The sequence below is a fragment of the Ipomoea nil genome, unplaced genomic scaffold, assembly GCF_001879475.1.
Source record: "Ipomoea nil cultivar Tokyo-kokei standard unplaced genomic scaffold, Asagao_1.1 scaffold0878, whole genome shotgun sequence".
Taxonomy (NCBI): Eukaryota; Viridiplantae; Streptophyta; class Magnoliopsida; order Solanales; family Convolvulaceae; genus Ipomoea; species Ipomoea nil.
Window position 1 is genome coordinate 484223 of NW_017617306.1, and position 27638 is coordinate 511860.

General features: G+C 33.5%; 2 long non-coding RNA genes and 6 other non-coding genes across 8 annotated transcripts; 7 read left to right on the forward strand and 1 right to left on the reverse strand.

Moving 5' to 3' along the window:
- Nucleotides 1-64: 64 nt before the first annotated feature.
- On the forward strand, nucleotides 65-137 carry TRNAH-AUG. Its single transcript has one exon. It is a non-coding gene; the product is annotated as a tRNA-His (tRNA).
- A 1573-nt stretch (nucleotides 138-1710) lies between these two features.
- TRNAC-GCA lies at nucleotides 1711-1782 on the forward strand. The gene has a single exon. It is a non-coding gene; the product is annotated as a tRNA-Cys (tRNA).
- Nucleotides 1783-3496: 1714 nt separating this feature from the next.
- Nucleotides 3497-3568, forward strand: TRNAC-GCA. Its single transcript has one exon. It is a non-coding gene; the product is annotated as a tRNA-Cys (tRNA).
- Nucleotides 3569-7246: 3678 nt separating this feature from the next.
- TRNAC-GCA lies at nucleotides 7247-7318 on the forward strand. The gene has a single exon. It is a non-coding gene; the product is annotated as a tRNA-Cys (tRNA).
- Nucleotides 7319-9547: 2229 nt separating this feature from the next.
- On the reverse strand, nucleotides 9548-16153 carry LOC109179143. The gene is made up of 3 exons (XR_002053843.1): nucleotides 15901-16153; nucleotides 15172-15175; nucleotides 9548-9557 (listed from the first exon to the last, which is right to left on the reverse strand). It is a non-coding gene; the product is annotated as an uncharacterized LOC109179143 (long non-coding RNA).
- Nucleotides 11445-14354, forward strand: LOC109179139. Its single transcript, XR_002053839.1, has 3 exons — nucleotides 11445-11610; nucleotides 12468-12469; nucleotides 14271-14354. It is a non-coding gene; the product is annotated as an uncharacterized LOC109179139 (long non-coding RNA).
- Nucleotides 13905-13977, forward strand: TRNAR-ACG. Its single transcript has one exon. It is a non-coding gene; the product is annotated as a tRNA-Arg (tRNA).
- Nucleotides 16154-21922: 5769 nt separating the features above from the next.
- Nucleotides 21923-21994, forward strand: TRNAC-GCA. Its single transcript has one exon. It is a non-coding gene; the product is annotated as a tRNA-Cys (tRNA).
- Nucleotides 21995-27638: the final 5644 nt, after the last annotated feature.

Sequence of the window (27638 nt, forward strand, 5' to 3'; positions counted from 1 at the left end):
CGTCGTATCATTATTATTTTTTTTTAAATACATATGACGTCGGCTAAAAAGATAAGGTGTATTGGACTTCGTGGCCCAATGGATAAGGCGCTGGTCTATGAAACCAGAGATTCCGGGTTCGATTTCCAGCGGAGTTGTAATTTAAACATTTCTTGCACCACATCTTTGTAAGCTAAGAATTCATAAGAAATTCAAGTATTTATTTGTTTTAAAATTCAGAAGTAAGCATCAAATCAACATTACTACATTAAAATACTCACACACAATGTGACAAAAATGATGATTTTTTTTCTTTAGGAATGGGATGTTGATAAAAGCAAACTATTTTAATCTTAGACAAAATCTGGAGTGGTTAATAAAAGCAAATTATACTAATCTTAGACAAAATCTGGAGGTGGTTAACCTGTTTGTGGCTGGAATATGTAAGTTCTGGATGGGTAGTCAGCATTTTGCAGAGCAAGACTTTTTTGCAAATATCTTATTGAACTTCTTAGCTATTGTCCAAATCCAAATGGCTGGTTTAGCATGCTCCATAAACCAACTTTTCTGAAAATAGACCTCTTCTAAATCAACATCTCAGGCCATAGTAGTTCACCCATCATTATTTGAAAAATACATTTCTAAATATCATCTCTTAGGCTAACTTTTGCCCATTTTCTGGTAGATATCGCTACTGAAGCACACAACATTGTTGCAGAAAGCTGAGTGAATTTCGTCAGATTGAGCAGTGAGGTGTTGCACTTGTTCTCTTATAATATCTTTGCCATTAGCATTAGCGGTGTTGTACTTGTTCCAGGGCTCAGATTCTCATCTCTGAAAATCGAATTGTCTTTCTTGTCTATCAGGATAGATACAACTTTTTCCGCGATCCTATTTCTACTTCTCCTTTAACTTGTATCTATCTTCATTTCTTCCATTTCAACTAAGGGTAGTGACATTGGCACGAATTTAAGCTATCCAAGAGGCAGCAGCGCATCAAGAAATTGGATGATACTATCCCAACCGACATACTTGTGTAATCTATTTCACAACTTTGTTGAGTAAAGAAATCCAATATTCTCCTTAACTAAACCTTTCAAATAAAAAAAGGAATGGAATTTTGCTTGCTTTGTAAACTAAAAATCTCATGTTCAGAATCTGCAAACAACCTTTCTTGTGACAAGAGGAAACTAAAAGCTGCGGTTAACTTTAATTTATGCCCCTCTTCTATTAGATAAGCATGTTGGAAAATAATGAACCAAGTCGATTTACAAAAATAATATAATATATATATATACATATATACTCACAACAGAGAGAACATCTATGCTATACAATTCAATAAGCCTATAAAAGACCCTTGTATAAATAGTGGTGCAAATCTACTTCCCAAATCAATGTGGGACAAAATCTCATCTCTTTCCCTTCATTTTTCCAACTCGATCAATGGGTCTACTTTGAGAATCAATATATCATTCACCCATTATCCGTTTTGAGTGTACAATATATCAATCTCTTTGTCTCACTACGAAGAACCCGAATCCACTTTGACAAGACCCAAATCAGAAGTGGACCCCACTGATAATTGTACCACAAAATAGCGTATTAAAATACAATTTTTCCAACAGATTAAAGCATTTGCTTATTGAAGTTTTGATTATCAACATAAAGGCAATTAACTAAATTTTTTGTAGAAGTCATAGTTGGAAAAATGTCCAATTAAGCATCTAAGGGTCTTTAGCTCAGTGGTAGAGCATTTGTCTGCAGATCAAGAAGTCACCGGTTCAAACTCGGTAGGGCCCTTATGTTGTTACTAATATTAATTTTATTTATTTATTTTTTAATTTTAAATCATAAAAACACAGCACTCATTGGCCCAATGAATAAGTTCTACAAATGTTTAAAGATATTAATGTTTAAATTTAATTGCAAAAGCAATGGAATTTGTGGCCCAATGGAAAAGGCGCTGGTCTATGAAAACAGAGATTCCGGGTTCGATTTCCAGCGGAGTTGTAATTTAAACATTTCTTGCTGTCATCTTTGTAAGCTAAGAATTCATAAGAAATTCAAGTATTTATTTTTTTTAAAATTCAGAAGTAAGCATCAAATCAACATTACTACATTAAAATACTCACACACAATGTGACAAAAATGATGATTTTTTTTCTTTAGGAATGGGATGTTGATAAAAGCAAACTATTTTAATCTTAGACAAAATCTGGAGTGGTTAATAAAAGCAAATTATACTAATCTTAGACAAAATCTGGAGGTGGTTAGCCTGTTTGTGGCTGGAATATGTAAGTTCTGGGTGGGTAGTCAGCATTTGGCAGAGCAAGACTTTTTTGCAAATATCTTATTGAACTTCTTAGCTATTGTCCAAATCCAAATGTCTGGTTTAGCATGCTCCATAAACCAACTTTTCTGAAAATAGACCTCTTCTAAATCAACATCTCTGGCCATAGTAGTTCACCCATCATTATTTGAAAAATACATTTCTAAATATCATCTCTTAGGCTAACTTTTGCCCATTTTCTGGTAGATATCACTACTGAAGCACACAACATTGTTGCAGAAAGCTGAGTGAATTTCGTCAGATTGAGCAGTGAGGTGCTGCACTTGTTCTCTTAAAATATCTCTGCCATTAGCATTAGCGGTGTTGTACTTGTTCCAGGGTTCAGATTCTCATCTCTGAAAATCGAATTGTCTTTCTTGTCTATCAGGATAGATACAACTTTTTCCGCGATCCTATTTCTACTTCTCCTTTAACTTGTATCTATCTTCATTTCCATTTCAACTAAGGGTAGTGACATTGGCACGAATTTAAGCTATCCAAGAGGCAGCAGCGCATCAAGAAATTGGATGATACTATCCCAACCGACATACTTGTGTAATCTATTTCACAACTTTGTTGAGTAAAGAAATCCAATATTCTCATTAGCTAAACCTTTCAAATAAAAAAAGGATTGGAATTTTGCTTGCTTTGTAAACTAAAAATCTCATGTTCAGAATCTGCAAACAACCTTTCTTGTGACAAGAGGAAACTAAAAGCTGCGGTTAACTTTAATTTATGCCCCTCTTCTATTAGATAAGCATGTTGGAAAATAATGAACCAAGTCGATTTACGAAAATAAGCCTATAAAAGACCCTTGTATAAATAGTGGTGCAAATCTACTTCCCAAATCAATGTGGGACAAAATCTCATCTCTTTCCCTTCATTTTTCCAACTCGATCAATGGGTCTACTTTGAGAATCAATATATCATTCACCCATTATCCGTTTTCAGTGTACAATATATCAATCTCTTTGTCTCACTACGAAGAACCCGAATCCACTTTGACAAGACCCAAATCAGAAGTGGACCCCACTGATAATTGTACCACAAAATAGCGTATTAAAATACAATTTTTCCAACAGATTAAAGCATTTGCTTATTGAAGTTTTGATTATCAACATAAAGGCAATTAACTAAATTTTTTGTAGAAGTCATTGTTGGAAAAATGTCCAATTTAGCATCTAAGGGTCTTTAGCTCAGTGGTAGAGCATTTGTCTGCAGATCAAGAAGTCACCGGTTCAAACTCGGTAGGGCCCTTATGTTGTCCCTAATATTAATTTTATTTATTTATTTTTTAATTTTAAATCATAAAAAAACAGCACTCATTGGCCCAATGAATAAGTTCTACAAACGTTTAAAGATATTAATGTTTAAATTTAATTGCAAAAGCAATGGAATTTGTGGCCCAATGGATAAGGCGCTGGTCTATGAAACCAGAGATTTCGGGTTCGATTTCCAGCGGAGTTGTAATTTAAACATTTCTTGCACCACATCTTTGTAAGCTAAGAATTCATAAGAAATTCAAGTATTTATTTGTTTTAAAATTCAGAAGTAAGCATCAAATCAACATTACTACATTAAAATACTCACACACAATGTGACAAAAATGATGATTTTTTTTCTTTAGGAATGGGATGTTGATAAAAGCAAACTATTTTAATCTTAGACAAAATCTGGAGTGGTTAATAAAAGCAAATTATACTAATCTTAGACAAAATCTGGAGGTGGTTAACCTGTTTGTGGCTGGAATATGTAAGTTCTGGGTGGGTAGTCAGCATTTTGCAGAGCAAGACTTTTTTGCAAATATCTTATTGAACTTCTTAGCTATTGTCCAATTCCAAATGTCTGGTTTAGCAAGCTCCATAAACCAACTTTTCTGAAAATAGACCTCTTCCAAATCAACATCTCAGGCCATAGTAGTTCACCCATCATTATTTGAAAAATACATTTCTAAATATCATCTCTTAGGCTAACTTTTGCCCATTTTCTGGTAGATATCGCTACTGAAGCACACAACATTGTTGCAGAAAGCTGAGTGAATTTCGTCAGATTGAGCAGTGAGGTGTTGCACTTGTTCTCTTATAATATCTCTGCCATTAGCATTAGCGGTGTTGTACTTGTTCCAGGGCTCAGATTCTCATCTCTGAAAATCAAATTGTCTTTCTTGTCTATCAGGATAGATACAACTTTTTCCGCGATCCTATTTCTACTTCTCCTTTAACTTGTATCTATCTTCATTTCCATTTCAACTAAGGGTAGTGACATTGGCACGAATTTAAGCTATCCAAGAGGCAGCAGCGCATCAAGAAATTGGATGATACTATCCCAACCGACATACTTGTGTAATCTATTTCACAACTTTGTTGAGTAAAGAAATCGAATATTATCATTAACTAAACCTTTCAAATAAAAAAAGGAATGGAATTTTGCTTGCTTTGTAAACTAAAAATCTCATGTTCAGAATCTGCAAACAACCTTTCTTGTGACAAGAGGAAACTAAAAGCTGCGGTTAACTTTAATTTATGCCCCTCTTCTATTAGATAAGCATGTTGGAAAATAATGAACCAAGTCGATTTACGAAAATAATATATATATATATATATATATATATATATATACTCACAGCAGAGAGAACATCTATGCTATACAATTCAATAAGCCTATAAAAGACCCTTGTATAAATAGTGGTGCAAATCTACTTCCCAAATCATTGTGGGACAAAATCTCATCTCTTTCCCTTCATTTTTCAAACTCGATCAATGGGTCTACTTTGAGAATCAATATATCATTCACCCATTATCCGTTTTGAGTGTACAATATATCAATCTCTTTGTCTCACTACGAAGAACCCGAATCCACTTTGACAAGACCCAAATCAGAAGTGGACCCCACTGATAATTGTACCACAAAATAGCGTATTAAAATGCAATTTTTCCAACAGATTAAAGCATTTGCTTATTGAAGTTTTGATTATCAACATAAAGGCAATTAACTAAATTTTTTGTAGAAGTCATAGTTGGAAAAATGTCCAATTTAGCATCTAAGGGTCTTAAGCTCAGTGGTAGAGCATTTGAATGCAGATCAAGAAGTCACCGGTTCAAACTCGGTAGGGCCCTTATGTTGTTACTAATATTAATTTTATTTATTTATTTTTTAATTTTAAATCATAAAAACACTGCACTCATTGGCCCAATGAATAAGTTCTACAAACGTTTAAAGATATTAATGTTTAAATTTAATTGCAAAAGCAATGGAATTTGTGGCCCAATGGATAAGGCGCTGGTCTATGAAATCAGAGATTTCGGGTTCGATTTCCAGCGGAGTTGTAATTTAAACATTTCTTGCACCACATCTTTGTAAGCTAAGAATTCATAAGAAATTCAAGTATTTATTTGTTTTAAAATTCAGAAGTAAGCATCAAATCAACATTACTACATTAAAATACTAACACACAATGTGACAAAAATGATGATTTTTTTTTTTTCATTAGGAATGGGATGTTGATAAAAGCAAACTATTTTTATCTTAGACAAAATCTGGAGTGGTTAATAAAAGCAAATTATACTAATCTTAGACAAAATCTGGAGGTGGTTAACCTGTTTGTGGCTGGAATATGTAAGTTTTGGGTGGGTAGTCAGCATTTGGCAGAGCAAGACTTTTTTGCAAATATCTTATTGAACTTCTTAGCTATTGTCCAAATCCAAATGTCTGGTTTAGCATGCACCATAAACCAACTTTTCTGAAAATAGACCTCTTCTAAATCAACATCTCAGGCCATAGTAGTTCACGAATCATTATTTGAAAAATACCTTTCTAAATATCATCTCTTATGCTAACTTTTGCCCATTTTCTTGTAGATATCGCTACTGAAGCACACAACATTGTTGCAGAAAGCTGAGTGAAATTCGTCAGATTGAGCAGTGAGGTGTTGTACTTATTCTCTTATAATATCTCTGCCATTAGCATTAGCGGTGTTGTACTTGTTCCATGGCTCAGATTCTCATATCTGAAAATCGGATTGTCTTTCTTGTCTATCAGGATAGAAACAACTTTTTCCGCCATCCTATTTCTACTTCTCCTTTTACTTGTATCTATCTTCATTTCCTTTTCAACTAAGGGTAGTGACATTGGCACGAATTTAAGCCATCCAAGAGGCAGCAGCGCATCAAGAAATTGGATGGTACTATCCCAACCGACATACTTGTGTAATCTATTTCACAACTTTGTTGAGTAAAGAAATCCAATATTATCATTAACTAAGCCTTTCAAATAAAAAAAAGGAATGGAATTTTGCTTGCTTTGTAAACTAAAAATCTCATGTTCCTAATCAGCAAACAACCTTTCTTGCGACAAGAGGAAACTAAAAGCTGTGGTTAACTTTAATTTATGCCCCTGTTCTATTAGACAAGCATGTTGGAAAACTGATAATTTATGCCCCTGTTCTATTAGACAAGCATGTTGGAAAACTAATGAACCAAGTCGATTTACGAAAATAATATTATATATATACTCACAGGAGAGAGAACATCTATGCTATACAATTCAATAAGCTAATAAAAGACCCTTGTATAAATTGTGGTGCAAATCTACTTCCCAAATCAATGTGGGACAAAATCTCATCTTTTTCCCTTCATTTTTCCAACTCGATCAATGGGTCTACTTTGAGAATCAATATATCATTCACCCATTATCCGGTTTGAGTGTACAATATATCAATCTCTTCGTCTCACTACGAAGAACCCGAATCCACTTTGACAAGACCCAAATCGGAAGTGGACCCCACTGAAAATTGTACAACAAAATAGCCACATAAAATGCAATTTTTCCAACAGATTAAAGCATTTGCTTATTGAAGTTTTGATTATCAACATAAATGAAATTAACTACATTTTTTGTAGAAGTCATAGTTGGAAAAATGTCCAATTTAGCATCTAAGGGTCTTTAGCTCAGTGTTAGAGCATTTGACTGCAGATCAAGAGGTCACCGGTTCAAACCCGGTAGGGCCCTTATGTTGTTCCTAATATTAATTTTATTTATTTATTTTTTAATTTTAAATCATAAAAACACAGCACTCCTTGGCCCAATGAATAAACTCTACAAACGTTTAAAGATATTAATGTTTAAATTTAATTGCAAAAGCATTGGACTTCGTGGCCCAATGGATAAGGCGATGGTCCATGATACCAAAGATTCTGGGTTCGATTTCCAGCGGAGTTGTAATTTAAACATTTCTTTCACCACATCCTTGTAAGCCAAGAATTCATAAAATATTCAAGTATTTATTTGTTGTAAAATTCAGAAGTAAAGCATCAAATCAACATTACTACATTAAAATACTCACACACAATGTGACAAAAATGATGATTTTTTTTTTTCCTTTAGGAATGGGATGTTGATCAAAGCAAACTATTTTAATCTTGGACAAAATCTGGAGTGGTTAATAAAAGCAAATTATACTAATCTTAGACAAAATCTGGACGTGGTTAACCTGTTTGTGGCTGGAATATGTAAGTTCTGGGTGGGTAGTCAGCATTTGGCAGAGCAAGACTTTTTTGCAAATATCTTATTGAACTTCTTAACTATTGTCCAAATCCAAATGTCTGGTTTAGCATGCACCATAAACCAACTTTTCTAAAAATAGACCTCTTCTAAATCAGCATCTCAGGCCATAGTTGTTCACCCATCAATGTTTAAAAAATACCTTTCTAAATATCATCTCTTATGCTAACTTTTGCCCATTTTCTTGTAGATATCGCTACTGAAGCACACAGCATTGTTGTAGAAAGCTTAGTGAAATTCATCAGATTGAGTAGTGAGGTGTTGTACTTGTTCTCTTATAATATCTCTGCCATTAGCATTAGCGGTGTTGTATTTGTTCCAGGGCTCAGATTCTCATCTCTGAAAATCGGATAGTCTTTCTTGTCTATCAGGATAGATACAACTTTTTCCGCCATCCTATTTCTAATTCTCCTTTTACTTGTATCTATCTTCATTTCCTTTTCAACTAAGGGTAGTGACATTGGCACGAATTTAAGCAATCAAAGAGGCAGCAGCGCATCACAAAATTGGATGATACTATCCCAACCGACATACTTGTGTAATCTATTTCACAACTTTGTTGAGTAAATAAATCCAATATTATCATTAACTAAACCTTTCAAATAAAAAAAAGGAATGGAATTTTGCTTGCTTTGTAAACTAAAAATCTCATGTTCCGAATCTGCAAACAACCTTTCTTGTGAAAAGAGGAAACTAAAAGCTGCGGTTAACTGTTTTTGTGCCCCACTTCTATTAGACAAGCATGTTAGAAAATAATGAACCAAGTCGATTTACGAAAATAATATAATATAATATAATATATATATATATATATATATATATATATATATATATATATATATATATATACTCACAAGATAGAGAACATCTATGCTATACAATTCAATAAGCCTATAAAAGACCCTTGTATAAATAGTGGTGCAAATATACTTCCCAAATCAATGTGGGATAAAATCTCATCTTTTTCCCTTCATTTTTCCAACTCGATCAATGGGTTTACTTTGAGAATCAATATATCATTCACCCACTATCCGTTTTGAGTGTTCAATATATCAATCTCTTCGTCTCACTACGAAGAACCCGAATCCACTTTGAGAAGACCCAAATCAAAAGTGGACCCCACTGATAATTGTACCACAAAATAGCCTATTAAAATGCAATTTTTCCAACAGATTAAAGCATTTGCTTATTGAAGTTTTGATTATCAACATAAAGGCAATTAACTAAATTTTTTGTAGAAGTCATAGTTGGAAAAATGTCCAATTTAACATCTAAGGGTCTTTAGCTCAGTGGTAGAGCATTTGACTACAGATCAAGTGGTCACTGGTTTAAACTCGCTAAGGCCTTTATGTTTTTCCTAATATTAATTTTATTTATTTATTTTTTATTTTAAATCATAAAAACACAGCACTCATTGGCCCAATGAATAAGTTCTACAAACGTTTAAAGATATTAATATTTAAATTTAATTACAAAAGCATTGGAATTTGTGGCCCAATGGATATGGCGCTGGTATACAAAACTAGAGATTCTGGGTTCTATTTTAAACGGAATTGTAATTTAAACATTTCTTTCACCACATCTTTGTAAGCCAAGAATTCATAAAAAATTCAAGTATTTATTTGTTTTTAAATTCAGAAGTAAAACATCAAATCAACATTACTACATTAAAATACTCACACACAATCTGACAAAAATGATGATTTTTTTTTTCTTTAGGAATGGATGTTGATAAAAGCAAACTATTTTAATCTTAGACAAAATCTGGAGTGGTTAATAAATGAAAATTATACTAATCTTAGACAAAATCTGGAGGTGGTTAACCTGTTTGTGGCTGGAATATGTAAGTTCTGGGTGGGTAGTCAGCATTTGGCAGAGCAAGACTTTTTTGCAAATATCTTATTGAACTTCTTAGCTATTGTCCAAATCCAAATGTCTGGTTTAGCATGCACCATAAACCAACTTTTCTAAACATAGACCTCTTCTAAATCAACATCTCAAGCTATAGTAGTTCACGAATCATTATTTGAAAAATACCTTTCTAAATATCATCTCTTATGTTAACTTTTGCCCATTTTCTTGTAGATATCGCTTCTGAAGCACACAACATTGTTACTGAAAGCTGAGTGAAATTCGTCAGATTCAGCAGTGAGGTGTTGTACTTGTTCTCTTATAATATCTCTGCCATTAGCATTAGCGGTGTCGTACTTGTTCCAGGGCTCAGATTCTCATCTCTGAAAATCAGATTGTCTTTCTTGTCTATCAGGATAGAAACAACTTTTTCCGCCATCCTATTTCTACTTCTCCTTTTACTTGTATCTATCTTCATTTCCTTTTCAACTAAGGGTAGTGACATTGGCACGAATTTAAGCCATCCAAGAGGCAACAGCGCATCAAGAAATTGGATGGTACTATCCCAACCGACATACTTGTGTAATCTATTTCACAACTTTGTTGAGTAAAGAAATCCAATATTATCATTAACTAAACCTTTCAAATAAAAAAAAAAGGAATGGAATTTTGCTTGCTTTGTAAACTAAAAATCTCATGTTCCTAATCTGCAAACAACCTTTCTTGCGACAAGAGGAAACTAAAAGCTGCGGTTAACTTTAATTTATGCCCCTGTTCTATTAGACAAGCATGTTGGAAAACTAATAATTTATGCCCCTGTTCTATTAGACAAGCATGTTGGAAAACTAATGAACCAAGTCGATTTACGAAAATAATATTATATATATACTCACAGGAGAGAGAACATCTATGCTATACAATTCAATACGCCAATAAAAGACCCTTGTATAAATAGTGGTGCAAATCTACTTCCCAAATCAATGTGGGACAATCTCATCTTTTTACCTTCATTTTTCCAACTCGATCAATGGGTCTACTTTGAGAATCAATATATCATTCACCCATTATCCGTTTTGAGTGTACAATATATCAATCTCTTCGTCTCACTACGAAGAACCCGAATCCACTTTGACAAGACCCAAATCAGAAGTGGACTCCACTGATAATTGTACCACAAAATATCCTATTAAAATGCAATTTTTCCAACAGATTAAAGCATTTGCTTATTGAAGTTTTGATTATCAACATAAAGGCAATTAACTAAATTTTTTGTAGAAGTCATAGTAGGAAAAATGTCCAATTTAGCATCTAAGGGTCTTTGGCTCAGTGGTAGAGCATTTCACAACAGATCAAGAGGTCATCGGTTCAAACTCGGTAGGGCCCTTATGTTGTTCCTAATATTAATTTTATTTATTTATTTTTTAATTTTAAATCATAAAAACACAGCACTCATTGGCCCAATGAATAAGTTCTACAAACGTTTAAAGATATTAATGTTTAAATTTAATTGCAAAAGCAATGGAATTGATGGCCCAATGGATAAGGCGCTGGTTTACGAAACCAGAGATACTGGGTTCGATTTCTAGTGAAGTTTTAATTTAAATATTTCTTGCACCACATCTTTGTAAGCTAAGAATTCATAAGAAATTCAAGTATTTATTTGTTTTAAAATTCAGAAGTAAGCATCAAATCAACATTACTACATTAAAACACTCACACACAATGTGACAAAAATGATGCTTTTTTTTCATTAGGAATGGGATGTTGATAAAAGTAAACTATTTTAATCTTAGACAACATCTGGAGTGGTTAATAAAGCAAATTATACTAATCTTAGACAAAATCTGGAGGTGGTTAACCTGTTTGTGGCTGGAATATGTATGTTCTGGGTGGGTAGTCAGCATTTTGCAGAGCAAGACTTTTTTGCAAATATATTATTGAACTTCTTAGCTATTGTCCAAATCAAAATGTCTGGTTTAGCATGCACCATAAACCAACTTTTGTAAAAATAGACCTCTTCTAAATCAACATCTCAGGCCATAGTAGTTCACGAATCATTATTTGAAAAATACCTTTCTAAATATCATCTCTTATGCTAACTTTTGCCTATTTTCTTGTAGATATCGCTACTGAAGCACACAACATTGTTGCAGAAAGCTGAGTGAAATTCGTCAGATTGAGCAGTGAGGTGTTGTACTTGTTCTCTTATAATATCTATGGTGAGCTGTCGTAGGCTCCCAAATTAAAACCTTTCAAACGTAGTAGCGGGAGTAAGGATCGATCCCACGAGGAGTAACTAGTTTAACTTTTGTGCTCAAGAAAATAATGGGGGGTTTGGAAAATAACGAGAATAAAGATTAAGTAAAAGATAATTTAAATAAACTTGAGATTAAATAAATCGAATAAAGCAATGAAACTAATATATTGAAAGCGCTTATAATAGAAAACCTTGGTTAGTAAAGATCCACCACCGGAATTTAACACTGATCACTGATTAGTAAAGTAATTAATATGCAATTGAATATTTGTCGTGAAATTATTTCATTTCCGTTTTCCCTTAGTTGTAGGTAACTAAAGCACACGCGGTTTAATTACCCCTAACTACTAAATAACCTTAGACAAGCGCTATAGATTTAATTTAATAGCAGCAATAGGAACTAGGAAAACCGACAAACTAAATAACACAAGCACAAGCGGTTGCATTAAATTTAGGAAAATATTCTTCCCGAGTCCAATTATCACTAAGCCGTCAATAATTAACCCAGTTGCTACTGAATATTAGAATAATTTGTAGCACAACATTATCTAATATAGCAAATAATTATATCAAGTAAATAACTAGTAGGCCTCCCTAGCAATTAAATGATACAACTATTCAAATAACTTAGAAGAATATTTAATACCCAAATGCATAAAAATTATATAATAAAAATAAATAAATAATCTTACAGAATAATCAATTCCGGGGCTTCAATTCACTAAACCAAGCTAAAGAAATTAGCAACAAATGGACATTGATAATAACTTTATAGAATAATCGAGAGGGGAAGAATGAACCAAAAGAATGAACATTTTACAATAGGAAACTTCTACTATTTATAACATTCTAAAAATAGGCTCAATGAACCTCAACCATCCAATTTCCCTATTTTTGTACCGTGTTCCGTATCTTCCGATCCGTCATGTCCAATGTTGTCCGTGAGCTGCGAAAGAAACAATCAAACTTAGAATTATGTTTGCATGCTATGAATTTAGGAGTGGACCAAACAACTAAAAGAACTAAATATATTATATATTATATTTTATTACTACTATATTTAGCTCAGTAGTTGTTAAACTCCAAAAAGAACTAATTATTAAATAATATTAACTAATGAATGCAAAATTATTATAAAAATGTACCTAAAATATGAGTGTAAAATATGCCTATCAATCTACTTCCCAAATCAATGTGGGACAACTAATAATTTATGCCCCTGTTCTATTAGACAAACATGTTGGAAAACTAATGAACCAAGTCGATTTACGAAAATAATATTATATATATACTCACAGGAGAGAGAACATCTATGCTATACAATTCAATACGCCAATAAAAGACCCTTGTATAAATAGTGGTGCAAATCTACTTCCCAAATCAATGTGGGACAAAATCTCATCTTTTTCCCTTCATTTTTCCAACTCGATCAATGGGGCTACTTTGAGAATCAATATATCATTCACCCATTATCCGTTTTGAGTGTACAATATATCAATCTCTTCGTCTCACTACGAAGAACCCGAATCCACTTTGACAAGACCCAAATTAGAAGTGGACTCCACTGATAATTGTACCACAAAATAGCCTATTAAAATGCTATTTTTCCAACAGATTAAAGCATTTTCTTATTGAAGTTTTGATTCTCAACATAAAGGCAATTAACTAAATTTTTTGTAGAAGTCATAGTTGGAAAAATGTCCAATTTAGCATCTAAGGGTCTTTGGCTCCGTGGTAGAGCATTTGACAGCAGATCAAGCGGTCACCGGTTCAAACTCGGTAGGGCCCTTATGTTGTTCCTAATATTAATTTTATTTATTTATTTTTTAATTTTAAATCATAAAAACACAGCACTCATTGGCCCAATGAATAAGTTCTACAAACGTTTAAAGATATTAATGTTTAAATTTAATTACAAAAGCATTTGACTTTGTGGCCCAATGGATAAGGCGCTGGTCGACGAAACCAGAGCTTCTGGGTTCGATCCCCAGTGGAGTCGTAATTTAAACATTTCTTTAACCATATCTTTTTACGCCAAGAATTCATAAAAAATTCAGGTATTTATTTGTTTTAAAATTCAGAAGTAAAGCATCAAATCAACATTACTACATTAAAATACTCACACACAATGTGACAAAAATGATGATTTTTTTTTTCTTTAGGAATGGGATGTTGATAAAAGCAAACTATTTTAATCTTAGACAAAATCTGGAGTGGTTAATAAAAGCAAATTATACTAATCTTAGACAAAATCTGGAGGTGGTTAACCTGTTTGTGGCTGGAATATGTAAGTTCTGGGTGGGTAGTCAGCATTTGGCAGAGCAAGACTTTTTTGCAAATATCTTATTGAACTTCTTAGCTATTGTCCAAATCCAAATGTCTGGTTTAGCATGCACCATAAACCAATTTTTCAGAAAATAGACCTCTTCTAAATCAGCATCTCAGGCCATAGTAGTTCACCCATCACTGTTTGAAAAATACCTTTCTAAATATCATCTCTTATGCTAACTTTTCCCCATTTTCTTGTAGATATCGCTACTAAAGCACACAACATTGGTGCAGAAAGCTAAGCGAAATTCGACAGATTGAGCAGTGAGGTGTTGTACTTGTTCTCTTATAATATCTCTGCCATTAGCATTAGCGGTGTTGTACTTTTTCCGCCATCCTATTTCTTCTTCTCCATTTACTTGTATCTATCTTCATTTCCTTTTCAACTAAGGGTAGTGACGTTGGCACGAATTTAAGCCATCCAAGAGGCAGCAGCGCATCAAGAAATTGGATGGTACTATCCCAACCGACATACTTGTGTAATCTATTTCACAACTTTGTTGAGTAAAGAAATCCAATATTATCATTAACTAAACCTTTCAAATAAAAAAAAGGAATGGAATTTTGCTTGCTTTGTAAACTAAAAATCTCATGTTCCTAATCTGCAAACAACATTTCTTGTGACAAGAGGAAACTAAAAGCTGCAGTTAACTTTATTTTATGCCCCTCTTCTATTAGACAAGCATGTTGGAAAATAATGAACCAAGTCGATTTACGAAAATAATATATATATATATATATATATATATATATATATATATATACTCACAGTAGAGAAAACATCTACGCTATACAATTCAATAAGCTAATAAAAGACACTTGTATAAATAGTGTTGCAAATCCACTTCCCAAATCAATGTGGGACAAAACTCATCTTTTTCCCTTCATATTTCCAACTCGATCAATGGGTATACTTTGAGAATCAATATATCATTCACCCATTATCCGTTTTTGAGTGTATAATATATCAATCTCTTCGTCTCACTACGAATTCACTTTGACAAGACCCAAATCCGAAGTGGACCCGACTAATAATTGTACCACAAAATAGCCACTTAAAATGCTATTTTTCCAACAGATTTAAGCATTTGCTTATTGAAGTTCTGATTATAAACATAAATGCTATTAACTAAATTTTTTGTAGAAGTCATAGTTGGAAAAGTGTCCAATTTAGCATCTAAGGGTTTTTAGCTCAGTGGTTGAGCATTTGACTGCAGATCAAGAGGTCACCGGTTCCAACCTTGTAGGGCCCTTATGTTTTTCTTAATATTAACATATATGTTTTTTAATTTTAAATCATAAAAACACAGCACTCCTTGGCCCAATGAATAAGTTCTACAAACGTTTAAAGATATTAATGTTTAATTTTAATTGCAAAAGCATGGGACTTCGTGGCCCAATGGATAAGGTGGTTGCCTATGAAACAAGAGATTTTGGGTTCGATCTCCAGCGGAGTAGTAAATTAAACACTTCTAGCACCACATCTCACTAATCCAAGAATTCATTGAAAATTCAAGTATTTATTTGTTTTAAAATTCAGAAGTAAAGCATCAAATCAACATTACTACATTAAAACACTCACAAACAATGTGACAAAAATGATGATTTTTTTTCTTTAAGAATGGGATGTTGATAAAAGCAATCTATATTAATCTTAGACAAAATCTGGAGTGGTTAACAAAAGCAAATTATACTAATCTTAGACAGAATCTGGAGTGGTTAACCTGTTTGTGGCTGGAAGATGTAATTCTGGGTGGGTAGTCAGCATTTGGCAGAGCAAGACTTTTTTGCAAATATCTTATTGAACTTCTTAGCTTTTGTCCAAATCCAAATGTCTGGTTTAGCCATGCACTATAAACCAGCTTTTCTGGAAATAGACCTCTTCTAAATCATCATCTCAGGCCATAGTTGTTCACCCATCATCATCTGAAAATACCTTTCTAAATATCATCTCTTATGCTAACTATTGCCCATTTTCTTGTAGAAATCGCTACTGAAGCACACAACATTGTTGCAGAAAGCTGAGTGAAATTCGTCAGATTGAGCAGTGAGGTGTTGTACTTGTTCTCTTATAATATCTTTGCCATTAGCATTAGCGGTGATGTACTTGTTCCCGGGCTCGGATTCTCATCTCTGAAAATCAGATTGTCTTTCTTGTCTATCAGGATAGATACAACGTAACTTTTTCCGCCATCCTATTTCTACTTCTCCTTTTACTTGTATCGATCTACATTTCCTTTTCAACTAAGGGTAGTGACATTGGCACGAATTTAAGCCATCCAAGAGGCAGCAGCGCATCAAGAAATTGAATGGTACTATCCCAACCGACATACTTGCGTAATCTATTTCACAACTTTGTTGAGTAAAGAAATCCAATATTATCATTAACTAAAAACTTCAAATAAAAAAGGAATGGAATTTTTCTTGTTTTGTAAACTAAAAATCTCATGTTCCTAATCTGCAATCATCATTTCTTGTGACAAGAGGAAACTAAAAGCTGCGGTTAACTTTAATTTATGCCCCTCTTCTATTACACAGGCATGTTGGAAAATAATGAACCAAGTCGATTTACCAAAATAATATAATATATATATATATATATACTCACACGAGAGAGAACATCTATGCTACACAATTCAATAAGCTTATAAAAGACCCTTGTATAAATAGTGGTGCAAATCTACTTCCCAAATCAATGTGGGACAAAATCTCATCTTTTTCCCTTCATTTTTCCAACTCGATCAATGGGTCTAATTTGAGAATCAATATATCATTCACCCATTATCCGTTTTGAGTGTACAATATATCAATCTCTTCGTCTCACTATAAAGAACCCGAATCCACTTTGACAAGACCCAAATCAAAAGTGGGCCCCACTGATAATTGTACCACAAAATAGACACTTAAAATGCTATTTTTCCAACAGATTAAAGCATTTGCTTATTGAAGTTCTGATTATCAACATAAATCCAATTAACTAAATTTTTTGTAGAAGTCATAGTTGTACTATTCAGAGTACACTAATGTGCCTTCCAGACCATTAACAAATATTAGATGGATGCACACGATTTGTTCTCACGCGTGTTCTCACCTAAGCAAGTGTTCTCATTGGAACCATACTATATATATATATATATATATATATATATATATATATATATATATATATATATATATATATATATATAACAGATTATGTGCGAAAGAAGCCTTAGATGAATATTGAGTTTAATCTAATCCATTGATTTAGTCCAAATCAAGGTTAGAATGAAGAAATTTTTTTTTAAAAAAAAAATACGATGACATTATGGAAGTTTTGTGTAAATAAGTTAATTTTTATTTTTTATTTTTGTCTTTCAAAACATTTTTTCATTCTTTCAAAACACATTGTTATGCCTTCCAGAGATCAATGTAATTCTGCCTTCTAGAGCACGTACAGTAATGTGTCTTCCAGTGCACATTGCTTTGGGTAAATAAGTTAACTTTTGTTTTGTCTTCCGGTGCATTTTTTTTCTTTCTTGTAGAGCACAATGTTGTGCCTTCGAAGTGCACATTGTTTTGCCAAATATTTTTCTTAAAGAACATTTGATTTTGAATATATCAATAATTACTACTTTTAGTTGAGTATTGTGATGTGTGTGTGTGTGTGTGTGCATGTGTGTATCAGTTCAAATGAGGACCCATCTTTAAGTGAGGACGTGAGGACTAATCTTGTTCGTTTGTTTTTTTATTTGATTTTCTAATATGGCATGGATTGATCTTTTTCGGTAAAGTGGGGGTAGTAGTGTCTTTTCCTACTTTCTTCATCTTTAGGCCGTCTTTCATCTTTAGGCCAAAACTAAACAGCATGGGTTCGGTGTTTGGGTCGAACCATGGTCGTAGGCCAACAGACCAGTAGTGTGAGATTTAAATTTGGCCGAACTAAGACAGCATGTTTGGGCCTTGCTTAGTTCGGCTAACGCTTGGCCGAACTGAGACAAAATCAACACGAGAGTTGCTGAGTTCAGCCAACGCTTGGCCAAACTGAGACAACATCTTTCGGCTGAAACTAAACAGCATGGGTTCAGCCTTGGGGCCGAAACATGGTAGTAGGCCAACAGACCAGTAGTGTGAGATTTAAATTCAACTGTTATGAAATTTAATTTCTATTAATTCCAATTTTTAAATTCGAATTTTGGTCCAACATAATGGCCTTGCTGTTTTAGTTGTGACAAGGCTAAGTTTAATGGCCTTGTTTAATGCTATTAAAGTCCTATATCCCTATATAAGAAGGTAGTGGGGGGTAGCAGGTTTTTTCAACAAGTGAAGCACAACAAGAACACACACACAGAAACTGTTTCTTTTCCCGAAAAACTCTGCTCCTACTCCATTCATGAAGCTGTGTTGTGCCCGTGCTCTAGTTCGCCGGGTTCGTTCGTTTGGGTGCTCAAATGTCGAATCGTAGTACGTTTTATCCTGGGAAGCCTAGGCCACAACACTCTTAGCACTTTTGGGAGGTGGCAAATAAGGTTTTAAGGAAAAAGGATACTTCGCCTAACTCGTGCTTACCTTCTTTCTTCCTCATCTTCTTTCGTGTTGGATTATGCTCTAAGCAAAAATCCTCTCTCTAAATTTGATATAGTCGTTGGATTGGAATTATAATATGAGGATTACAAGTTCCATTTTTTTTTGTTGATATATATTTATATATCTTTTTGGTAGATATATATGTATATCGAACAATATTTTATATACTTTCATGTGTATATATAAATATTATATTACGATATTAAATCGATTTGGTTCATTTTTCCGAACATTCTTAAAACCTTATATATATAATAATGAACAAGTCGATGGATTTCAAAAGTGTTGGATCCATGAATGTTGATTGTGGTTAACATTCAAATGGTTGGAACGACAACGATATTGCACATTCCGTGATGCCGGTTGACGGCAACAACATTGGAAATGTTGTTTCCTTGGGAGTTGCAAAATCATACGATGGTGCTCCGGAGAACTTTGGTTCACGAACCGGTAGACCAGTGGCTAATGGCACACAATTGGTACCTATTGTGTTGCCTAGTGAATCGACTAAAAGCCAAGAAGGATCCAATGGTGGTGTGATCACTACATGGTCTGAGGACTATTGTAGTGTGACCAACGTCTTCAACGATAATCAAAGGACAGGCAAACAAAAGTTTAGTCCTGAAGATGATTATGAGGAGGAAGTGCGCAGCCACTATGAAGCGAACCGTCATCTTGGTGAAAAGGTTGAAGACAACTTCGCTTGGGTTAAAGAATGTGGATGGTTGGATGATTGAGGTCACAACCAAGGTTTCTTTAACAAGTACCCCCGAAATGCGCTATGGACCACCATTCGAGGTGTGGACAATTGGAAAATGGAACAAGGTACACGGGTTGAAGGATTACTACGAGATAGGAATAAGGAAATTTGTTTCCAATGTAGTTTTCCTATTTATTTGTTTTGAATAAATGTCGTAGTATCCTTGTGATACATTTTTATTAATTGTTGAATAAAAATGAATCGTTCCATTTATGTGTTTGAACTTTGTATATTTTGAAATATTTATGTGTGATATTTTATTATATAAACGATTCAATATGGATACCTAGTGCATCAAGTAGCATTATTTGGAAAATGCTAAAATGGCTTAAAGGCCGGAACAAAATATAACAACAGTGCTACATATTGAAATCCCGTAAAGAACTTCAGTTCTGATTCATGTAGAACGATAAGGATTTCAAGAATCAATTTGTCAAAAATTGTAATAGCTATATAATCGTGAGCGTCACAACTCATGTGTTGAATATTTTAAACAATATTCTGAGTATGATTATATAAGCTTGGTTCAACTAGTTTGAAAATTTAGTTGATTTGTTTTTGTTAATTGTGTTATAATTAACTTGATCAAAAATTCAAAATTATACTAGTATGAAATTTAATTTGAGACAAATTGTGTTTTGCTAAATTGTGCTTTTGTAGCACTAACGGAAAGTACAATTTAATTTGGCACTTTGAAGTGCAAATTAGAGCACTGCAAATGTGCTATTAAGTACTTGTTAAAGTGCTTAATTAGGCACTAATGGCCATTTGGTGGCAGCACCGTTAGGTGTTGAAAACTTGAACATTTGGTGCTTCGGTAATAGCAATAAAGGTGCAATATTATGATTGGTTTTAGTGCTAATTTGCTTAGATTAAACCTTTCGTGTGGTGCTAATATAATTACGCGTTGATTAAGTTTAAATATAAGCTTTAATTTGTGACAATTTGGTGGTAACTACACGATTCATATAAATTACTTCGGCCTTGGTGTTATAGCTAGGCACGAGTTAATGTATTATGCATTGATTTGACCTCGGTGCTATAGCTAAGTCGCTTGTCACATCGATTCGGGTATTGGACTTTATGTGTTAACGTAAGAACATTTGGACCCAGTCCACATAATAATTTGTGATAACACAGATATCTACGTCGTCAATTTAATTATACCAAAAAAGAAAAAAAAGTTAGATTGCGAATAAAATAGACCAGTAGCAATACAGCCTTGAACTGGTCACTGAAGCTTAATAAACACAACTTTCATTAATCATTGTGAACTTTCGTTTTCTAATTAATGAGGAAAGTTCTGTTTACTCATGGAAAGAATAATTCTTGCGCTGCTGTTTCCACGACGTGACCTGGTACTGGTGTTCATTTCACGACTTAGTACGTACTTATGTTTTTGTTGTCTCAGTCTTATTTTCAGACCGGCCTATATATAACTCCAGCTTTTCTTATGCTCGCCACACAACCATCGATCACGACTTAGTACGTACTTACTTGAATCTATCTTCATTTCCTTTTCAACTAAGGGTAGTGACATTGGCACGAATTTAACCCATCCAAGAGGCAGCAGCGCATCAAGAAATTGGATGGTACTATCCCAACCGACATACTTGTGTAATCTATTTCACAACTTTGTTGAGTAAAGAAATCCAATATTATCATAAACTAAACCTTTCAAATAAAAAAAAGGAATGGAATTTTGCTTGCTTTGTAAACTAAAAATCTCATGTTACTAATCTGCAAACAACCTTTTCTTGTGACAAGAGGAAACTAAAAGCTGCCGCCCCTCTTCTATTAGACAAGCATGTTGGAAAATAATGAACCAAGTCCATTTACGAAAATAATATATATATATATATATACTCACAGGAGAGAAAACATCTATGCTTTACAATTCAATAAGCTTATAAATGACCCTTGTATAAATAATGGTGCAAATCTACTTCCCAAATCAATGTGGGACAAAATCTCATCTTTTTCCCTTCATTTTTCCAACTCGATCAATGGGTCTACTTTGAGAATCAATATATCATTCACCCATTATCCGTTTTGAGTGTACAATATATCAATCTCTTCGTCTCACTACGAAGAACCCGAATCCACTTTGACAAGACCCAAATCGGAAGTGGACCCCACTGATAATTGTCCCACAAACTAGCCACTTAAAATGCAATTTTTCCAACAGATTAAAGCATTTGCTTATTGAAGTTTTGATTATCAACATAAAAGCAACTAACTAAATTTTTGTAGAAGTCATAGTTGGAAAAATGTCCAAGCTAGCAATTAAGGGTCTTTAGCTCAGTGGTAGAGCATTAGACTGCAGATCAAGAGGTCATTGGTTCAAACCTGGTAGGGCCCTTGTGTTATTCGTAATATTAATTTTATTTATTCATTTTTTAATTTTAAATCATAAAAACACAGCACTCCTTGGCCCAATGAATAATTTCTACAAACTTTTAAAGATATTAATGTTTAAATTTAATTACAAAAACATTGGACTTCGTGGCCCAATGGATAAGGTGTTGGTCTACAAAACTAGAGATTCTGGGTTTGATCCCCAGCGGAGTTGTAATTTAAGAAAATTACACTAATCTTAACTTGTTTGTGGCTGGAAGATGTAAGCTCTGGGTGGGTAGTCAGCATTTGGCAGAGCAAGACTTTTTTGCAAATATCTTATTGAACTTCTTAACATTTGTCGAAATCCAAATGTCTGGTTTAGCACGCACCATAAACCAGCTTTTCCGGAAATAGACCTCTTCTAAATCATCATCTCAGGCCATAGTAGTTCACCCATCATTATTTGAAAAATACCTTTCTGAATATCATCTCTTATGCTAACTTTTGCCCATTTTCTTGTAGATATCGCTACTGAAGCACACAGCATTGTGGCAGAAAGCTGAGTGAGATTCGTCAGATTGAGCTGTGAGGTGTTGTACTTGTTCTCTTATAATATCTCTGCCATTAGCATTAGCGGTGTTGTACTTGTTCCAGGGCTCAGATTCTCATCTCTGAAAAACGGATTGTCTTTCTTGTCTATCAGGATAGATACAACTTTTTCCGCAATCCTATTTCTACTTCTCCTTTTACTTGTATCTATCTTCATTTCCTTTTCAACTAAGGGTAGTGACATTAGCACGAATTTAACTCATCCATGAGGCAGCAACGCATCAAGAAATTGGATGGTACTATCCCAACCGACATACTTGTGTAATCTATTTCACAACTTTGTTGAGTAAAGAAATCCAATATTATCATTAACTAAACCTTTCAAATAAAAAAAAGGAATGGAATTTTGCTTGCTTTGTAAACTTAAAATCTCATGTTCCTAATCTGTAAACAACCTTTCTTGTGACAAGAGGAAACTAAGAGATGCGGTTAACTTTAATTTATGCCCCTCTTCTATTAGACAAGCATGTTGGAAAATAATGAACCAAGTCGATTTACGAAAATAATATATATATATATATATACACTCACAGGAGAGATAACATCTATGCTATACAATTCAATAAGCCTATAAAAGACCCTTGTATAAATAGTGGTGCAAATCTACTTCCCAAATCAATGTGGGACAAAATCTCATCTCTTTCCCTTCATTTTTCCAACTCGATCAATGGGTCTACTTTGAGAATCAATATATCATTCACCCATTATCCGTTTTGAGTGTACAATATATCAATCTCTTCGTCTCACTACGAAGAACCCGAATCCACTTTGACAAGACCCAAATCGGAAGTGGACCCCACTGATAATTGTACCACAAAATAGCCACTTAAAATTCAATTTTTCCAACAGATTAAAGCATTTGCTTATTGAAGTTCTGATTATCAACATAAATGCAATTAACTAAATTTTTTGTAGAAGTCATAGTTGGAAAAATGTCCAATTTAGCATCTAAGGGTCTTTATCTCAGTGGTAGAGCATTTAACTGCAGATCTAGAGGTCACTGGTTCAAACCCGGCAGGGCCCTTATGTTGTTCCTAATATTGATTTTATTTATTTATTTTTTAATTTTAAATCATAAAAACACAGCACTCCTTAGCCCAATGAATAAGTTCTACAAACGTTTAATGATATTAATATTTAAATTTAATTGCAAAGGCATTGGACTTTGTGGCCCAATGGATAAGGTGTTGGTCTATAAAACTATAGATTTTGGGTTCGAGCCCCAGTTGAGTCGTAATTTAAACACTTCTTGCACCACATCTTTGTAAGCCAAGAATTCATAAAAAATTCAAGTATTTATCTGTTTTAAAATTCAGAAGTAAAGCATCAAATCAACATTACTACATTAAAATACTCACACACAATGTGACAAAAATGAAGATTTTTTTTTTTCTTTAGGAATGGGAAGTTGATAAAAGCAAGCTATTTTAATCTTAGACAAAATCTGGAGTGGTTAATAAAAGCAAATTATACTAATCTTAGACAAAATCTGGAGGTGGTTAACCTGTTTGTGGCTAGAATATGTAAGTTCTGGGTGGGTAGTCAGCATTTGGCAGAGCAAGACTTTTTTGCAAATATCTTATTGAACTTCTTAGCTATTGTCCAAATCCAAATGTCTGGTTTAGCATGCACCATAAACCAACTTTTCTGAAAATATACCTCTTCTAAATCAGCATCTCAGGCCATAGTAGTTCACCCATCATTATTTGAAAAATACCATTCTAAATATCATCTCTTATGCTAACTTTTGCCCATTTTCTTGTAGATATCGCTTCTGAAGCACACAACATTGTGGTAGAAAGCTGAGTGAAATTCATCAGATTGAGCAGTGAGGTGTTGTACTTGTTCTCTTATAATATCTCTGCCATTAGCATTAGCGGTGTTGTAGTTGTTCGAGGGCTCAGATTCTCATCTCTGAAAATCGAATTGTCTTTCTTGTCTATCAGGATAGATACAACTTTTTCCGCTATCCTATTTCTACTTCTCCTTTTACTTGTATCTATCTTCATTTCCTTTTCAACTAAGGGTAGTGACATTGGCACGAATTTAAGCCATCCAAGAGGCAGCAGCGCATCAAGAAATTGGATAGTACTATCCCAACCGACATACTTGTGTAATCTATTTCACAACTTTGTTGAGTAAAGAAATCCAATATTATCATTAACTAAACCTTTCAAATAAAAAAAAAGGAATGGAATTTTGCTTGCTTTGTAAACTAAAAATCTCATGTTTCTAATCTGCAAACAACCTTTCTTGTGACAAGAGGAAACTAAAAGCTGCGGTTAACTTTAATTTATGCCCCTCTTTTATTAGACAAGCATGTTGGAAAATAATGAACCAAGTCGATTTACGAAAAATGATTTAACATCGCCATTATAACGTTGGTTTTTCGAAAAACCGACGTTAAATATTTAAATTTAATTTTTAATTTTTAAAAAATACATTTGACGTCGGCTTTTTCGTATCGCCGGCGCCGTATCTATAATATAAATAAATAAATAAAAAATATAGTATAAGGCGTCAGCTGTTTATAATGCCGAAGTATAAGCCGACGCCGTATAAGCCGTCAGCTGTTAAATAAAAAATATAGTATAAGCCGTATATCCCATAAAAAAAATAATAAATAAATATGGTATACGGCGTCAGCGAGTATAAAGCCGACGCCGTATACTCATTTCATTTTAACAAAATCGAAGACAAAGACAGATCAGATCAGATCAACGCCTCACCGCCACCAAAACCCTCCACCACCGCCACCGTTTACTTATCTCCACCACCCCACCGTATATTCAGCTCCACCCCCGCCACCGTAGACAGATCAGATCTCTCTTCGCTGCCTCGACGCTTGACGGTCGTCGCTCGCCGCCTTGCCGTTCGCTGCCTCGCCGCTTGCCGCTCGCCGGTCGTTGCCTCGCCCGCGCTGCCTCGCCGCCAGACGCCGCACGGCGTCGATCTAACGCATATACGGCAGGTATATATATATATATAAAAAACTATTTTTAGTATATATATATATACATACATATATATATATATATATATATATATATATATATATGTATGTATATATATATATACTAAAAATAGTTTTTTATATATATATATATCTAATTAATCTTTTATATTTTTTGAATTTTGAATTTTATAAATTATTATTGTGTATATTTCGAAATTTTAGGAATAATTGTGTATATATTTTTTATTTTATAAGTTATTGGGTAAATTATGAATTGTTGTGTGTGTATATGTGGAATTTTATGAAATATTGTTTATATATTATTGTGTATATTTCGAAATTTTAAGAATAATGCTACTTATGCTATAATATTAATATACACATCACTAATCACTAATAGTATAATGCAGAAGGAGTTGAGTTTACTTTAGGGGGTTTGATCCAGTGCAAGCTTGTTAGAATCTAGATATATAGCACTCTAGTAGGGCTTATTATGAGGACAATGGTTTAATTAAATATAATCTAAATTTATTTTGGAAATTATAAAATTATGACAACCATTAATTATAAAATTTCTCAATTTATTTTGAAAATTTCTTACATTTGCATCTTTATTTAGGTAAAGAATCATTTGTTGAAAACCGAGATTAAATTGGCTATAAAGTTAGCACCCTATTACTAGTGTGTAGGTCAGACGATGCTACATCCAATTTAATATGCAACTAGTAGCAATTTACCATAGATTATATGTATAATTGTTAGGAGAATATTACATTTAAATTATCAAGTCTTTTTTTTTAAAAAAAATAAATGTTGAGATTAATATTACTAACTATTGTCATAGGGTGATAAGGTATTGGCTCGATCCTAAATCAACTCTGAAAAATATTTAAAGTCACAAAATACTCTGTATGAATGTTGGTGTGTTTGACCTATTCTCACTTAAACTTTAAATTAAACTGTTCTGCTTTGCTTACTTAAAAAAAAAAAAAAAAAGAAACTTTTCTGCTTTGCTACTTCGAAAATATTTGATTGGTTTATTTTTTGTTCGGCGTCAATCGGGTTTGACTAAGTTCAGTCCTTGCTACAATCCTCCTCCACTGTTCTTCGCCGGTCTCGGGTACGCAATTTGTCTATTGTGTTTAGCAAGATTCAATTCACATTGTGTTAGACATGTTCTTTGGTTAGTTAGGATGTATAAGAAAGCATCTAGAATTGACGAATTGTTATTATTATTATACCTAGATTGCCTTGTACGTGATGGATAAATGCTACTTGTTTGCGTCCATTAAATGCTACATGTTTGGACTATGTAAATGCTAAAATTATTGTAGTTGTTGTAGTAGTTATTATTATTATAGAAATTTGTTAAAATAGTGTTAACAAATGTTTAATTAAGATTATTATTATTTTAGCTAGATTGGCTTGTACGTGATGGATAAATGCTACTTGTTTGCGTCCATGAAATGCTACTTGTTTGCATTATGTAAATGCTAAAATTATTGTAGTTGTTGTAGTAGTTGTTATTATAGAAAATTGTTAAAATAGTGTTAACAAATGTTTAATTAGAGTTATTAATATCTAGATTGACTTGTACGTGATGGATAAAAGTTGGATGATAGCTAATCGACTTAGTACGGAATACGAAGATGGAGTTAGAAAATTTTTAGACTTTGCAAAGAGTAACCTTCCGAATAGTAATAACAGGTGGTTGTGTCCTTGTAAGAAATGTTGTAATCAGAAAAAGTTAGGTGAAGAGGACATATATATGATGATCTAATCGTTAATGGGATTAATCCATATTATACACAATGGATTTGGCACTGTGAACGCGATGTGTCTACGACATCTAATGTGTATGTTGACAATGAAGATAATGAGTCTGAAGATCGGTTGGATGAAATTTTTCGCGATGTCGGAGAAGAGTTTACCAATCGGTCAAATGAGTTAGATGAATTATTGAATGATTCAAAACAACCGTTATGGCCGGGGTGTAGTAAATATTCCCGATTATCTGCTATATTAAAATTATTCAACTTGAAAGCTGGGAATGGGTGGAGTGACAAGAGCTTTACTGCGTTACTTGAAATAGTAAAGGACA